This window comes from Chiloscyllium punctatum, chromosome 5 (assembly GCF_047496795.1).
Source record: "Chiloscyllium punctatum isolate Juve2018m chromosome 5, sChiPun1.3, whole genome shotgun sequence".
NCBI lineage: Eukaryota > Metazoa > Chordata > Chondrichthyes > Orectolobiformes > Hemiscylliidae > Chiloscyllium > Chiloscyllium punctatum.
In genome coordinates this window covers 71,237,728-71,249,953 of record NC_092743.1, presented here as the reverse complement: position 1 = coordinate 71,249,953, position 12,226 = coordinate 71,237,728, and the positions used below count along the sequence as shown (strand labels likewise).

Here is a 12,226-nt window from a genome sequence, read left to right as displayed (position 1 = left end):
TGGTGTTAAGGAAGCCCAGGTCATCATAATGGAGCCAAGAAAGTGGTTAAAAAAAATGACCCCAGCTCCATGTGAGAGATGGTTCAGAACAACAGTAAGTTGAAGGTGAGTGGTATAAGCCACACTGAAAAAAATTATTGCAAACTAGAGCAATCATGTACAACCAAAAACTGAAAGAATTATGGATGTTGGAAATCAGAAACAAAAATCAGAAATCATGGGGATAACTCAGCAAGTCTGGCAGCATCTGTAGAGGAGAGAAATCAGAGTTATTTTTCAGATCCAGTGACCCTTCTTCAGATGCAATCATATATCTTTGTATTAAGGTAGACAATTGGAGACAATAGCAACACCTCATAGTTCTGGTATAGACGGGACAACAAGTATAAATATTGGCATCACACGCAGTGAAAAGATAATCATGAAGGTTATAGAATTAATGCTGAAACCTAAATCTGCTCTGCCAAAATCTATGCAAGTCCACAGGGACAAAAAGCTGGAATGCTCACTCTATTTGCCTCTATTAACTTAATATGTTGACACTGTTTCCGACTAAGATGATTCTATTTCATGATGTTCATTATGATTACCTGTCATGAGAAATCTAATCAAAATTGTGTATGGTACGGGAACACAGGGAAAAAATAAGCATTTCATAGTAACACATTAGATGAGAAAAGGGACTGCTGAATAACATTGCCATAAATTTTAATACCAGGTGTGATGATGCATCACTTTAAGAGATTATTTTGTCCTTCTTTTGGAGGAGAGGTTGTAAGGCAGGGGTAATAAGCTGGCTAGTTAAGACCACTTGAGTAAGCAGCTTGGGAGGCCTTGCATTTTTTTTTTTACAAACAGCCTGAATAGGTGTGGCCAGCTCTAAGAGATGAGGATTTACTGGGTTTTGGTTTGTCAGCAGCATCAGAACCGCTCGCGTCTCAACAGAATTGGAGCTTCAGTGAATGTCTCCTGGCTGCTACTCTCTCTGAATTTTCACTTGATGTTTTTTTCCTCCTGGATTGGAGAACTCCATGTGAGAATCTGTGTCTGAATTTTCCTTTTTGCCAAGGGGTGTGTTTGTGGGATATTGCTATGTTGGAACAGTTAATTAGTAATAGTTACTGCAGCTATCATTCTGTTAAGTTTCCAATTAAGTTCATATTGTAGACTCCTCTTTCTTTGGTTGCATTTTAACTACGGTGTTTAAATAAATGATATTTAACTTAACTTTGAGTAGTTTGACCAGTCGCATTGCACTTATTTATAAAGGCAAATGTGAAGTGCCTATTCTAAGAAAAGTTAGGGTCTAGGTGAGATATTAAAAGGATTAATTTGCTTGGCTGACCTGCAGGAAATTGGATGTCCGAGGCTAGGGTGGCATGTCTGTCTTACAGATAGAATGTAAAGAATGTACATTCCTATCACTTGCCATTAAGAGCCATTTGCATGGCCTTTTCCTAGTTATTCAAAGTAAAAGAATTACATTATCATCCCCTATTCAGAAATCACTAAGAACATTGCAACTAAAATTCTGACTACTCCCTGTAGTTAAAAAAATGATTCACAACAGATTTGACCATGAAGGGATGTTTTACACTACATTGTTTCTGGAGATCAGGTCTTGACTGGCATGTGACTGTGAGGGAGTGTTTCGGGATTGTCTTATGGGCATTCGTGACTGCGATGTAAAGATCTTGTACAAAGGAAGAACTGTTTCCTTTGTTCAGGAAATTTTGATATGGCTCCACAAGCCCTGAGAAGTGTGTTAAAGGTTCCTCCAGAAAGCTTGTACTCTGCTTGCTTAATAAAATCTTGGTTGTTCATAGAATTTGGCATCTGCAGTTGTATCAAGTGTGTAAGAATCTCAAGAAAAATAACCCAACATTTGCTGGCAGCGGTGGGATTCCAACATACTCGGAGCTTCTAGGTGAACTGAATAAGTGATTGTCTGAGTGCCAATTGTGTGAAATGGATGGGCCCACGAGGTAAGATTTACCTTGATCTCTCTCCTTAACCTACCACTCAGTTGACCTGTCATCCCCTAGGACTCTGTGGTGATTGAATCTCTGAGGTTACTTATGCACTTGCACGTCAACGATTTTGCTTTCAGAATCATAAGATACTAGAAAGGCAGGTTAAAGTTCCCCTGGAAAAAGGAGGTTAGAGTTCCCTAGTGGTGATGTTTGACACCCCGGAGCATAGTATATAAGATAAAAAAATAACTGCTGTCTGTCTCAACCACCCTGTCTTAGTTGTTCAGAGGGGAAATCCCCCCACGCGAAGGTCAGGATCCTGAAGTGAGTGTGGAGACTAAAGACACTGGACTAGTATAAGTTGGGAAGTTCAGACTTTAAAAATTAGGCAAGCATTCCTATTACAGGTTTTAAGTGCAACAATCTTTTTTTATTTGCATAAGTCTAGTCAGAAATCTTGATGAGCTTTGTTATTTTAGCTTAAACAATAAACTATTGATATCTGATAATAGATAGGAAATTCACATAGAAAAGGTTGATTATGACATAATGGGTCAATCAAGACCCAGATTTGTTACTGAAATATTACGTGATACCTCTTTGCTGGTTTAAGTTTTAGTTGTCTGTATTCATCATGTATATGGTCAAAATTTGAAGATGCTCCTAACTCCAGTCAAATTTGCAAGAGTTGAAATTGTTGAAAAATGTAAGGGAAAGCCAAGCTAGATTTTTTTTAAAACCCAAGAAGAATGATGACATGATACAACAGCATTGTCTTCATTCAAAATAAGGAGTGAATTGGCAAAATATTTGTAAATACAGGAAACTGGTTTTACTTCGCAGGGAGTGTGGTGGTGATCCTTTTAAGTAACTGTTTTGCCTTATTTGAATTAGAAACTCAATTCAAACGTGTTTTGTGGGCTATGTCATAGGACAGATATTGTTTTTACATTAATATTATACAACATTATGTCCTTTTAAAAACCTTATGTAAACCTAAAACAAATTGATTTAAAACAAACCTTGAGCCCTTGATTTGTTTGAAATTCTACAATGCCTGTTTCATAAAACAATTGTGTAGTGGTCATGCTTTAGCCAGGTGAGAGTATTGTATTAAATATGTTTGCTGCTTTTTAATATGGGGTGTTCACAAAAAGAAGAGTGTATTTTAAAAGTTGATGTTTTGTTAAGATTTTAGAGAATATCAGAACTTGAGGCTGAGCTGTTTAAGTTCTGTCAATTATTGCTAAGACTTCATTGTAAATTCATATTGTAAATTCAAAGTAGTACGGTTACTGGTCTGTAACCACTAAATCTGACTGTTTTATTTGTAAAGTTAAATTTTAAATGTCAATTTGTCAGCAACCACACATTCTAATTAAAAACACTGATCATTAAACTTTAAACAAATATATTAGGACCATTTTTTGTCATTAATCTCAAGCCTTTGAACTACATCTGAAGTTAGATTTAATATGTATCAATGTGGCAGTGGGTTATTGTTTGCTTTAACGGAGAAATTATAGTGTTTTCAGGATGAAGGTTTGCTCACTGAGCTGAAAGGTTCATTTCCAGACCTTTTGTTCTCTTACTTGGTAATATCTTCATGTGAAGTAATGCTAAAAATTCCTGCTTTCTATTTATATGTTTGGGTTTCTTTCGGTTGGTAACGTAATTTCCTGAGAGGTTATTTGCCATGATGAAGTCACTTCCTGTTCCTCTTCTCAGGGGGTCGTAGATGGGGTCTAACTCGATGTGTTTGTTGATAGAGTTCTGGTTGGAATGCCATGCTTCTAGGAATTCTCGTGCATGTCTTTGTTTGGATTGTCCTAGGATGGATGTATTGTCCCAGTTGAAGTGGTGTCCTTCCTCATCCGTATGTGAGGAGACTACTGAGAGAGGGTCATGTCATTTTGTGGCTAGTTGGTGTTCATGTATACTGGTGGCTAGCTTTTCTGCTTATTTGTCCAATGCAGTGTTTGTTACAGTCCTTGCATGGTATTTTGTAAATGACATTAGTTTTGCTCATTGTCTGTATAGGGTCTTTCAAGTTCATTAGCTGCTGATTTAGTGTGTTGGTGGGTTTGTGGGCTACCATGATGCCAAGGAGTCCGAGTAGTCTGGCAATCATTTCCGAGATGTCTTTGATGTAGGGGAGAGTGGCTAGGGTTTCTGGACGTGTTTTGTCTGCTGGTTTTGGGTTTGTTGCTGAGAAATCGGTGGACAGTGTTCATTGGGTACCCGTTCTTTTTGAATACATGGTATAGGTGATTTTCCTCTGCTCTGTGTAGTTCCTCTGTGCTGCAGTGTGTATTGGCTCATTGAAATAATGTTCTGATGCAGCTTTGTTTGTGGGTGTTGGGATGATTGCTTCTGTAGTTCAATATTTGGTCTGTATATGTTGTTTTTCTGTAGACGCTGGGGTTTGAAGTTCCCCATTGGCTGTTCGCTCTACTGTGACATCTAGGAATGGCAGTTCATTGTTGTTTTCCTCCTCTTTAGTGAATTTTATGCCAGTAAGTGTATGGTCTTGAAGGTTTCCTCTAACTTGTTTCATTTGGTGATGTATAGCAAGCAAACCTACATCCAAAACCTCAAACTGAGCTACAAATCTTCTCAAAACTCGCTAACAGTGTTTTCATTTGGAGAACATTTTGATATATTCTGCATTTATTTCCCATGAATATTTGAGATTTAAATCGGAACTGAAACTGCCTCTTCAATGATTGAAGCACAGGAAACATTTTGTTGTTTTCTTGCTGTTCCAGATTTTTGAAATACTCTTCCTGACAACTTTCACATTAGCCAAGTACTAATTTCTCAAAGGAAAATACCTTTTGCATAACCTGAATGGGATCCTCTGAGGGTTTGATTTTATACCACAGACTGTTGTTTATAAATGACTGAATTGTTTAGGCAGTACAACTTAAAAGTCTATGGATTGTATACAACTTGATAATGTCATAAATAGTGAACAGAGTAATAGCCTTCAAGACAACTGCGAATGCTGAAATAGGCAATCACAAGTTAGTGTCGTTAAATGTGGTTAAATCTTCATACTGATATTCCCTCCTTGCCAAGGTAGGTGAGAGGGGAAATGCAGAGATATTTTCAGCAGCTAACGCCTTCACCGGAGTTTCTCCATTCACATGAGAAACACCACCTCTGGACCACTGCCCACCCCTCCACAACCTGATCCAACAAATTCCTTCAGCTCCCCAGTCATGAGCACGAAAAATGAAGAAGCTAACAATGGTGAGGAGGAGGTCTGTACGCTTTTTGTCAGTGGCCTTCCTATGGAAATTAAACCATGTGAGCTTTACCTTCTCTTTCAATCCTTTAAGAGATATGAAGGCTCACTGATTAAAGTAACATTAAAACAGCCAGTTGGCTTTGTTACATTTGACAGCAGAGCGGGAGCAGAAGCAGTAAAGAATGCTGCATTCACACTCAGATGTGCTGGTATCCTGCATCTGAAGCATTTCCACAAGGATGGAAGTCTCGTCAATTTTGTTAAGTATTTAACGGCCCTTATCCAAGAATTCAGATTTCTCCATGGAGTAGTGCGCAAGGACAGACTTAATTTGGTTTTCAGGTTGGACTTGACTGAAGGAGATTTTGGATAACTGGCTTGTTTCCAATCAACTTAGATGGGGTGGAGTGTTCACTAAGGATTGTGGATTTAAGAATTTTATTGGTGAACTTTTTTTCCCACGTGATACGATCCTATCTACTACGTAGGCTAGTGATTTTTGTTGTTATAGTCAGTGTGTGTTGGGTGACAATAACTTGCTTAAGTACTGGCTGTAAGATTCTTATGAAAAAGCTGGTAGCGCCTATTTCATTCCCAATCTAGGTAGTTATCATGGAATGAGAAGGAGGGAATGAGATATTAAAGGGTTAGTTTGCTCTGCTGATCTGCAGGAAATTGGATGCCCCGAGGCTAGGGTGGCATGTCTGTCTTACAGATAGAATGTAAGGAATGTACATTCCTTTCACTTACCATTCAGAGCCATTTGCATGGCCTTTTCCTAGTTATTTAAAGTAAAATTACATTATCATTCCCTATTCAGAAATCAATAATAACATTGCAACTAAAATTCTGACTACTCCCTGCAATTAAAAGAAATGATTCACACCAGATTTGGCCATGAAGGGATGATTTACACGACATTGTTTCTGGATATGATCAGGTCACTGCATTGTGTCTTGACTGGCATGTGACTGTGAGGGAGTGACTCAGGGTTGTCTTATGAGCATTACTGACCATGATGTAAAGATTTTGTATAAAAGAAACCTTTGATACGGCTCCGCAAGCCCTGCGTAGTGTGTTAAAGGTTCCTCCAGAAAGTTTGTACTGTACTTGCTTAATAAAATTTTGTTTGTTCACAGAAGTTGGTGTCTGCAGTTACATCAAGTGTGTAAAAATCTCAAGAAAAAAAGAACACAACATAAGCTATCTTCTTAAAATATTTTGAGATGGTCTGGTCTGGTCCATAACACAGTAGTAAATATTGATAATCCAGCATTATTGTTTTAGATCATTAAGCTGCAACTAAGTACAAAGATGATTCGGTGCAAACAAAATCACACCCAGAGGAGTTAAGAGAAGCTTGGGTGATGACCATCCATTTAAAACTGCTAGTACCTCCCTCGTTTTCCAAAGGTTTCCTTACCTTGCCATCCTTGTCCTTCCTCCTTATTGGAACATGCTGACTTCAAACGCTTCTCAACAGGTCCTTAAACAGTTTCCACATGTCAAATGTGGACTTGCCTAATAATCCCAATTAACTCTCCCTAGCTCCTGCCCAATGTTGACAATAATTTGCCCTGCCCCAATTTAGTACCTCCCTGCAAGGTCATGACTTGTCCTTGTTCAAAGCTATCTTAAAGCTTAAGGAGTTGTAATCACAATTTCCAGAATGCTCTCCCACTGAAAAGTCAAATCATCTGGCCAGGCTCATTAGCCAATGAAAGGTGCAGTATGGCCCCTCTTCCAGTTCGACTGTCCACATACTGTTTCAAGAAACCATCTTGGATGCACTTCACAAATTGAACCCCATCTAAATCTCTTCCTTCACCAACTATGGTAGCTCCGTTTTTATTGCACATTTCCATAATTTGCCTACATATTTGTTCCTCAATGTCTCAATGGTTGTTAGGGGGCCTTTAGTATAATCGTACCAGCGTCATTGCACCCATCTTACTTTTAGCTCTACTCATATTGCCTCAGTGGATAAGCCCTCCAGCATGTTCTCTCGAGTGCAGATGGAACATTCTCCCTGATTAGTAATGCAACTCCTTCACCTCTTTTACCCTCTTTTCTATCTTGTATAAAACAACACCACCCTGAAATGTTGAGCAGCCTGGACTGTCCCTGTCTCAACCAAGTCTCTGTAATGGCCACAATATCATAGTCCCATGAACTGCTCCAAGCTCTTAACTCATCTGCCTTACCCATTATACTCCTTGCATTGAAATAAACACATTTCAACCCATTAGTACCACTGTGTTCATTTACCTACCTTTGCCTGTCCTTTCTTTCTGATTTACTAGTCCTAACATGTATCTTCCTCTCAATTCCTCCACTTGCTGACCTGCTCTGTGGCAGGGGACTGGGAACCAATTAGCCTTATGGTATAAGTTACCCAGAATGATTAATGAACTTGCAAAGAAAGTAAAGAAAATGCAAAGAGTAAAAGCTAACATGAAAAGTACTTTTCTTTTAATTCACTCGTGGGATGTAGACATTAGTGGCTAGGCCAGCATTTATTGCACATGCCTTGGTGGTCTTGAAAAGGTGATGAGCTGCCTTCTTGAACCACTGCAGCTCATGTGCCTTTTTCCTTCCAGATGCTATTGATCATTGGTTTGGAAGGTGCTACGTATGGACTCTTGGTGAATTTCTGCAGTGCATGTAATGGTACCCAGTGCTGCTACTGATCACTGGTGGTGGAAGGATATGGTCCCAGTCAAGCCTCTCGAGTGGTGTTGGAGCTATACTCATCCAGGCATTTGGGTAGTATTCCATCACACTCCTGGCTTGTGCATTGACAATGGGGGACAAGCTTTGGGGAGTTATGCAGCGAGTTACTTGCTGCAGTATTCCTAGTTTCTAACAAGCTTTTAAAGCCACTGTACTACATGGTGGTTTCAGCTCAGCTTCTGGTCAACACTCCAGGATGTTGCTAGTGGGGGTTCAGTAATGGTAAAATATCAAGCAGCAGCGGTTAGATTGTCTCCTATTGGAGACGGTCATCGCCTAACATTTGTGTGGCACAAATGTTACTTGTCACTTTTCAAGCCCTGGATATTGTCGATGTTGCTGAATTTCAACATAGACTGCTTTGTTATTTGAGAAGTCACAAATTGTGCTGAACATCGTGCAATTATCTGCGCACATCCCCCCTTCTGACCGAAAGACTTAGGGAATGATGATGCAGCTGAAGATGGTTGGACCGAGAACACTAACCTAAGAAACTCCTGAAGAGAATTCCTGTAGCTAAGATGAATGGCTTCCAACAACCCCAGCTTCCTGCCAAAACACACAAACAGGAGTAGGCCTTTCAACCCCATGAGCTGTTCAATGGGTGATCTGCTGCCTTAATTCCATATACCTACCTTTGACCAGAATCTCTTAATACCTTTACTTAAAAAAAATCTACTACAGATTTAAAATTAACAACTGCCATTTTTGAACAAAGTTCCAAACATCTACCACCCTGTGTGTGAAGAAGTGCTTCCAAACAGCTTTCCTTAACAGTCTGGCCCTAATATTTAAACTATGCCCCTTCGTATTAGAATCTGCGAACACTAGCATAGTTTATCTTTATCAACTTTGTTTTTCCTGTTATTCTCTTGAAGACTTCAGTCACATCACCTTTAAAATTCTAAATAAGGGAAAACTGGCCTAATTTGTAAGATCTCTCCTGATAAGTTAACTCTTGAAGTTTCTTAAGTGTGGTGCTCAGATCTGCTTACTCCAAGTGGGGTCTGACAAGGCTTTTTTGAAAAAACTGCAGCATAACTTGTATTCCAGTCCCATCAAAAATAATTCCAGAATTCCACCAGCTTTCTTGGTTATTTTCTGCCCCAATTCATGATATTTTAAAGATCTATGAACCTGAATCCCCAAGACTCTTAGGAATTCCACTGTACTTAACTTCCTACCTATCTAGAAAGTCCCTGATCTATCTTTTTTCAGTCTAAAATTGAGATTCTCACACTTGTTTATGCTGACCTTTGCCTGCCACAGTTTTACTCATTCACCAAGTCTATTAATATCCTTTTGTAACTTTTTGCTATCATCTGCTCTGTCCCCAGTGCTGCATAACTTTGTGTCATCAGCATATTCATATTAGATTAGATTCCCTATAGTGTGGAAACAGGCCCTTCGGCCCAACAAGTCCACACTGACCCTCCAAAGAGTAACCCACTCAGACCCATTTCCCTCTGACTAATACACCTAACACTATGGGCAATTTAGAATAGCCAATTCACCCAACCTGCACATCTTTGGACTGTGGGAGGAAACCGGAGCACCTGGAGGAAACCCATGCAGATACAGGGAGAATGTGCAAACTCCACACAGACAGTTGCCCAAGGCTGGAATTGAACCTGGGTCCTGGTGCTGTGAGGCAGCAGTGCTAACCACTGAGCCATTAGCCAAGTCATTAATGAATAATGTAAATAATTGAGATCCTTGATCACATCCTGTTAATTTGAGTACCTGCCCATTATCATTACTTTTGTAATGCTCAACCCATTTTCCAGCCATGTAAAAATCTGCCCTCACCTCCATGGGTTCTACCTTAAATAACCATCTCTTATGTGGGACTTTATCAAATACCTTCTGGAAATCCATATAACAACATCTATGGATATTCCCCTGTCCACTACCTTAGTCATCCCTTCAAAAATTCAAAGAGGTTTGTTAGGCATGACTGAATCCATGCTGGCATTTCCTGATTAACTGAAAATTTTCAAGGAGTTCAGTTACCCCACCCTTAACTATGGACATCAAAAAATTCCCATTACAGATGCTAGGCTAACTCATCTGTAATTCTTTGGTTTTCCTCTTGTGCCTTTCTTAAAAAGAATGATGTGCAATTTTCCAATGCAGAGGGACAACTCTTATATGTAGGTAATTCAGAAACATTATTGTTAGGGTGTCTACAGTGTAACCCCCTAGTTCCTTTAACACCCTCAGATGGAAACTGTCAGCTCCTCAGGATTTGTCACTTTTTAATTCCACTGATGCCCTCATCAGTGGTTATGCATTTCTATTAATTTTATCCAGTCCCTGTCCCCAATCCACTATTAATTTTTGAGATTTCAGGCAAGTAATCTCCCTTTTCTACTATATATGCCAGTTATGAATCCAACAAACAGACAGTTTCCTCCGATTCCCAATCCAGTTTTGCAAAGGATCCTTGGATGCCACACTTGGTCAAATGCCACTTTGATGTCAAGGACCATCATTCTCATCTCACTTCTCGAATTCAATTCTTTTGTCCATGTTTGAATTAAGGCTGAAATTCGGTCAGGAGCTCAGTGGTCCTGGAGAAACCTAAAATGGGTGTCAATGAGTATTACTGAGCAAGTTGATGATACCTTGCAAAGAACAAAGTTAAACAGAACATGCCCTTTGGCCCACTAAAATCAGTGCCAACATATAATGCCTTTCTAAACTAAAAACTTTCTGCATCCACACAGACCATATCCCTGTATTCCCTGCCTGTTCATATACTGTCAAAATGCCTCTTAAATTTTTGTTTTGTATACGCCTCCACTACCTTTTCCAGCAATCTATTGCAGTCACTTACCATCCTCTGGAAAAATCTGCTTCTCACATCTCCTTTACACTTTCCCTCTTTTATCTTAAACATATGTCTCCTCATAATGGGCATATTTAACCTTGGAAAATGATTCCAATTATCCATTCTATACATGTCTCTCAAAATTTTGTAAACTTCTTTGTTTAAGTGATAACAAACTAAGTTTATCAAATCTCTCCTCAAAGCTAATACCTTCCAAACCATGGAACAACCTTGTAAACTGTTCTTGTACCCTCTCCAGAGCCTCTATATCCTTCTTGTAGCATGGTGACCAGAACTGTATATGATATTCCAAATGTGGCCTAACTAAAGTTCTACACAGATGCAACATGACTTGCCAATTTTTATACTCTATGCCCCAAGTGATGAAGGAAGAATGTTATGTCTCTTGACCACTTTATCCACTTGTATCCTCAATTTCAGTTCAAGCTGGAGAGCATTCAGAAGAGACTTACCAGGATGTTGCCGAGTATGGAAGGTTTGAGTTAAAAAGAAACACTGGATAGACTAGGACTGTTTTTTTAAATTTGTGGGTAGGCGGTTGAGAGGCGATCTGATAAAAGTTTATAAAATAATAACAGGCATAGATAGTCAATGGTAGTTTTCTTTTCCCTAGGATAGGGGATTTTAAGACTGGGGGCACATTTTTAAGGTGAAAGGAGAGAGATTTACAAAAGACATGAGAAGCAAATTCTTTACACAGAGGGTGGTTCACGTGTGAAATGAACTTTCTGAGAAAGTGGTGGATGCAGGTACAATTGCAACTTTTAAAAGACATTTGGATAAAATACATGAATAGGAAAGGTTTGGAGGGACATTGGCCAGGAGCAGACAAGTGGGATTACTTTAGTTTGGGATTATCTTCGGCATGGACTAGTTGGACCATCGATGACAGCAGCATGCTTGAAGAGATGGGCATTAACTCGGTCAACCTAAACTATGAAGTTGGATACAGACAGTCAGAAAAGCATGACAATATAGAAATCTTGTCAAGGACACTACCACGGCAGAATACAGATGAACTTGACTGGAACCTGAAAATTATGTATTTTTCCCAGGATGACAAGATACCAGTGTCAGCGGATCAGCTGTGGAATGCTACCAGGAATGACCCAGATTTCAGCCAAGTGGTGAAATTCGTTCCTCAGAGAGAGGACCAATCATAGCAACCACCCAGAATTATACCATTACCTGTCCAGAAGGTGGGAGCTGTCCATTTCAGATGGGTGTTTAATATGAGGAACAAAAGTTGTTATTTCTCCCCCATTAAGAGGAAAGTTGCTGAAACAGATGCACTATGGATACCCCAGCAAGGTGCACATGAAGGAAGTAGTCAGGAGCTACATTTGGTGGTTGAAAGAGAACTCCCAGACTGAGAGAAAGAGGGATCATGTGAATCCTGCTCATTAGTAAGGA

At 39.4% G+C, this 12,226-nt stretch overlaps 1 protein-coding gene across 8 annotated transcripts in view; it reads right to left on the bottom strand.

Annotated features, from left to right (window-relative positions):
* The window catches only part of rgs20 (regulator of G protein signaling 20), a 278,451-nt gene that overhangs the window by 143,880 nt on the left and 122,345 nt on the right, over window positions 1-12,226 (bottom strand). The gene's annotated exons all lie outside the window — the stretch shown is intronic.